At 46.3% G+C, this 5,759-nt stretch overlaps 1 protein-coding gene across 2 annotated transcripts in view; it reads left to right on the forward strand.

Moving 5' to 3' along the window:
• Positions 1–5,759, forward strand: part of exoc3l2b (exocyst complex component 3-like 2b) — a 48,644-nt gene that overhangs the window by 31,334 nt on the left and 11,551 nt on the right. The gene's annotated exons all lie outside the window — the stretch shown is intronic.

The raw sequence follows: 5,759 nt of genomic DNA on the forward strand, positions 1-5,759 counted from the left end.
TTGCATGCTTTTTTTTTATAAAGCACATTGTGTTCTATCAGGGCTGTGGAAGTGGAAGCAGACCATATCCCTCCTAAATGTGTCTTCAAAAATCTAAATGGAAATCCTTTCTACAGAGTGGCAAAGTGGCAGCTTGATACCAAACATACCGAATATCCTCTACTTTTTCTTTCTAAAGACGTGGAGCAGACCATTAAGGCCTATGAGGACATTATTAAGTCTGAAAAAATAGATGAAAACAAATCCTTAAAACAAAAAGCCATTGAAATTTGCTTTGTGAAAAATGAGTATGAGAAGATGATCCTTGAAAAAATGAGGCTGATTGAAGCTGATCCCAATAACCAAAAAAAACTGGAGGAACTTAAAAATAAAATGTCTGAAAAGCAGGCTCTTTATGATCTGATTTGTGAAAGTGGAGATAACGGGGCATGCAGAAATGTTCATGAGTCGCATCACAAAGGAGGCCTCACTTATGGCGGCTCTACATGTGCTCAGGCTATCAGGTAAGAGAAAAAAAAATATATATATATATTTTTTTTTAAGTTGAATTCAATGTGCTGTTTTTCTGCATAACTTCCTTTCTTCTGTTCTTTCTCAAAGTGCAATCCTTCAACGTACCCTTCTTTCTGGTGATGGAGAAAAACTGATAAAATGGTCACTGATGGCAGCAAATCCAGAGGTGTCAAAACCCATCAAAAAGACTGTTAACAGTAAGTGATTTTTACCAACATATGTGTGTGTGTGTGTGTGTGTGTGTGTGTGTGTGTGTGTGTGTGTGTGTGTGTGTGTGTGTGTGTGTTCTCAGTTCCTCCACACCCTTGTTTGTATGGTCAAACGGCTTCTCTGCTGCACTGTGTTTGTTTTCATCAGCAGTTATTCTGTCAGTTATTTTCTCATTCGTGAAGTTTAGAAATCAGTGAATGTTTTTGGCAGAAGGAGTCGCAGTGATATGAAACGTGTTGGACTCTGGAATTCTGGGATTTCGAGGCTGAAATTTCAGTCCAGTTTTATTTGTACAGCACCAAATCACAACTACAGTGCTTTATATTGTGATGTAGACCCTACAATAATACATACAGACCCCCTATGAGCAGCACTTTGGCGACAGTGGGAAGGAAAAACTCCCTTTTAACAGGAAGTGTTAGGGAGTTTTTATTGTTTTATTTGCTTATGCTTCAAAAGTTATGTTACACCTATTTCACCAGACACAGTTTTCTGAAGAAACAGGAAGCTGACCCTGTGACACTGGGATTTGGGACAGGAAGAAACCTCCAGCGGAACCAGGCTTAGGGAGGGGCGGGGCCATCTGCTGCAAGAGGAGGAAGACATGTCTGTGTTTGACTTTAGCTGCTGATCGGCAGCTCGTGCTGTTTGTTTGGTACCTGAGGATGAATTTACTGGGTCATCTACAGAAGCAGAACCTGCAGTCGCTTCTCAGATTGAGGTGAGCAGAGAGCTCTGGATGCTCAGGTGCGGGCTTGTTTTCAGATGCTGCTAAACCACCGTATCAGTGAATCAGGTTGCCGCTGAACGTGTGTGTCTCTGAAAGTACAAATGGTCCTGACTCCTATAATCCTGTTTGGCAGTGAAACAGAACGCAGACAGAGCTGCACCGGGTCAGGCTGGCCTTAGAGAAAGAAGGACTTTACCTTTGCTTCTGTCTGAACAAACAGCAAACACCTGCCGATCAACATCGAGCAATAAAACACCTGCAGAGCAACAGTCGAACAAATCAGGACGAGCACAAACGCAAACTGAACACCTGCACAAGTAAAAAGGAGCCACAGAGCAGCTCGAGAGTCTCAGCCTGGATCTGGAGCTTTCTTAAACCTGAAGGCTCTGCTCCTGATCAGAAAAGTGCAGTTGCACTGATTTGAAAACGTCACGGCAAAACACAAAAGTAGCAAAACGAGTTTGCTTTCTGAGGAAGAGCAAACAGTTTCACACAGCCTGTGCTTGGCTGTCGTGTCCAAAGCATTTGAATGCAGCGCAGCAGAAAGTGCCGCATTTCTCTGAGGTGTGATCCAGTGGAAGCACACAGAGCGCTGCTGACCTGCTGCCTAATGATTTCCTGTGCTGAGTTCAGGTGCAGTCTGAGCCGTGCTGGGGTCTCGGCGCTGGTCCTCTTGGTTTGTTGTCTTCATGCGTGCTGGCTTTTTATCTAAGCATGCAAAGCTGGCAGATGTGCATCAGCTGCTCTGCACAGCAGGTATGCATCAGAACAGGGCGCCGAGCAACAGCACGCCACTGATCGTTGGCCCTCTGTGATTATATAACGCTCGCTGCCTTCGTTAGATAAGAACAAAGGCTCACAGATCGACACGTTTCATATAAATTAAGAAATGATCAAGTTGAGCATTTTTAGGTCCCAGCATGAAACTTTTGTCCCAGTAAAATCAAACGTTCGGCCTGCTGTGCTGCAGTCACGTCAACCTGACAGAAACACCGAGGTCACGGGCGCTGTGGTTTTTGTTTTCTTCTTCTCTGCGCAGGTCGGCTGACCTCTCTGTCATTCCAGGACGGTTACAGCACGTTTCTGGTCATGTGGACGAGGACCGTCTGTGTTTGGTTCTTCCAGAGATCGAGAAAGTCGAAGCGTGTTCGCCTTCTGAAACTGAAACTCTGGAGTTTAAAGTTCAAGCTGAACGAGTTTGAATCGCTTCATACTTCAGTGAACACAGAGCGACACGGTGCTACAGTCCGCTTTACTGTACATATATTTTACCACACTTTGTTTCTTCGCCAACAGTCCGGTCACCGTAGTAACGGTGATTGGAGCGAAGGTCACAAAGGGTTCGAGTAGTTGGCAGAAGGAGGAGGGGTCAGTAAAAGCCTCGAGGCCTCATGAGTGACGCGCCTTCATTACAGCCTTTTAGTTTGAAGGACTTCTTGGAAGTGACGGAGAGTGATGAAAGACCCGCTTCATGGAATTTACCCCTGACAAACTGCTGTGTGTGCTTCATTAATGCACGCTCATGTTACCGCTGCACGGCGGCTCCGCCGGCCGATTGTCGGCGTGTTGCTGCAGGCCTCAGGAAGAAGGTGAAATATGAAACAGGAAGTCCACTTTAATGAGTCTTAAAAGCCCCAAACACTCGATGCTCAGGTGTCATTCAGAGGTGAAGCAAGGACGTGTGAAGCTGTTTGGATCCACAAACACTAAAAAGCTCCCGTGTCTCCGCTCACGCTCACGAGGCGAGCTTTCACGTTTGAACACGAGATTAAAACTCAGCATGTTTTTTTTTAATACGGAGGTTCTGATTGGTGGACGTTTCGTTTCATTAGTTTGACTTTTTCTTTGATATTTGGCAGCGTCGCAGGGACGTCATTGACTGCTGTTCTCTTTGCTGCTGTCAGATTATGTATATTTTAGGGTAAAATTTAAGCCGAGTTTTATTGTCATCCCAACAATGTACACCCGAGTAGAGTAGGACGAAATCCTCCTGGATCAAAGTACACAGGAGTAAGATGTGCTTAGAAAAGAATGGGAATGAGACTAAATCAATACAATAGTCCACAGAGTGGAGCAGTGAAGCAGCCACGATGCTAGTGGCTTTCCAAATGCAGCGCAAGGTGTCAGCGGTCAGTCCTCTGCAGGGCTCTGCGGTCGGACGCGTTGCAGTTTCCACACCAGACTGATGCAGCTGGTCAGCACGCTCTGTATGGTGCCTCTGTGGAAGGCGTTCAGGTTGGGTCGGGAAGGCGCACCTTCTCCAGTCGCCTCAGGAAGTGCAGTCGCTGCTGGGCTCTTTTTATCACTGATGAGTCGAGAAAATAAAAGACTAACGTGAAAGTAAAGCAGTAAATCTAAAATTAGGACACGAGACGCGTCGTGGCCAACCATGAATGATGTGTTCATGGTTGGTGCAGGACAGTTAGAGGTTTTTCAGCGGCTGCACCATCCTGCTGACCAGCTATCAGCTGCTGGAGGACTTCCTGTCAGTGGCCACAGTGGGCGGCTTATCTGACACCAGCGGCTTCACTGCTCTGCCAGCAAACACACACTTTTAACAGGAAACCTTGAGAGACTTCACAGGAAATCTGCACGGAGGCTGACGATAGATCAAAAGTCCATTTTCTTCTCTCCTTTTTCCATTTTTGTTTCTTTACTTGTCCAAATTGGATCTCTTCAGCTTTTCCTTGTTTCCTGGGATGTATCTCCACTGGTGGATATTCATATCAAACATGAATAAAGGTACTGAGGTGAGTGTATGTGAGCCCAAAGCACAGGCTGCTGTAAGCACTTAGTTTCCCTCGATTCCTTCAACTCTTGGATCTGTGTGAGCTCACAGAGGGAGGATGTTTCTAGCATGGCCATCTCAGATGCAAAGGCCCCACCCACCTGCTGTTCAGTGTGTGTGAGGGGCAGCAAATCAGAAGACAGTCATGTCCAAGAGGGAGAAACTAAACCTGCTTATTTCAGACAGAGAGTGAACTGAGCAACAGTGACTTCACACTGTTGCTGAGTTTTATTTATTAGCAGCAACCTTTTTGAATTCAAATAAAGTTTGTCTGAATAAACAACAGTTGTTTCCTGAGCTGTCATGAAAGGTTTGGCCTGCGTCTGCAGGAAGTAGGCGGTCTGATCTGAATGCTCAGCTCTGCGTCTGAGAGAAACGCGACTGTCTTCGGTTTGACTGTGAAGCTGCTGAGTCGTGTCTTCAGTGACCGTGGGCATGAAGCCGGAGCAGATCTGCGACTGAGCTCAGGAGAAAAATGTGAAAACGCAGCTCAGATTACGCTCCACATATACAGACACAGTACTGCTACTGTTCATGCAGACAGACGTGCAGCACTACACATGAAAAGCACAGGAGTACACTTAATTAAATACCAAACGACACAGGCGCATATAAAAGCAGCTTCGGTTTCGCCTCCGCGGGTTCACCGGGTTTCATCGTCCAGCAGCCAAACTGCAGCCACGAGCTGGACGTGTTTTCACATCTGTGTAAAGTGAAACTAAAGACGCAGATGTTTCATCTTAAAATATGTGCCGCGTCTGGCGTTCAGCATCACTAATGTGGACACATCGGCAACAGCGTTCACACAATTAACATTCAGGGCTCACGGCTGGAGCCCCAGCAGCTGTGGGGCGTTCAGGGCCCGAATGACCGTGGGCAGTAAGGCTGGTATCAAGAGTAGTGGGAGGACCAATAGGAGGACAGCGTTTGATAACTTTAACCAATGGCAGCATCATTTTGTCAGGTATTGAATGGTTGTGTCCAGTAGTTGTGCCTTTCTTTAAAAAAACAACAAAAAACTCAGTTTTTCCATTTTCTGCCTGTCTCACCTTATTACATCACACAGGTGGGGAGAAATGAAGATGTTTGATTGGTCGAAGTCGTGTCTGAACCAAACGTGGTAAAGAAGCTTTGACTCTGGGATCCATTCATCCCCAGCATCTGATGTGAAGTGCACTGTGACGTGGATTAAACGGGTTAGGACCACGAGCGGTGATGGAGGTGGTCGTGGTGGTGCGAGGAAGAGGGTGGAAGGGGGTGGGGCTTCGTGCATCCAGCTGGGAAAGATTTCCTCTAAAGTCTGAAAGTGAACAATGAGAACTGTGTTTGAGAGGAGGGGGCACGGTGTGTGTGTGTGTGTGTGTGTGTGTGTGTGTGTGTGTGTGTGTGTGTGTGTGTGTGTGTGTGTGTGTGTGTGTGTGTGTTCTTAATTATCCATCCACATGAGGACCCACTAAGTTTTGGACTGTAGTTGGTTGTTGGGACATTTTTTGGGGATGTTTCTGTATCATGAGGACG

The sequence above is a fragment of the Pundamilia nyererei genome, unplaced genomic scaffold (assembly GCF_000239375.1).
Source record: "Pundamilia nyererei isolate P.nyererei 1_Seehausen unplaced genomic scaffold, PunNye1.0 scaffold00076, whole genome shotgun sequence".
NCBI lineage: Eukaryota > Metazoa > Chordata > Actinopteri > Cichliformes > Cichlidae > Pundamilia > Pundamilia nyererei.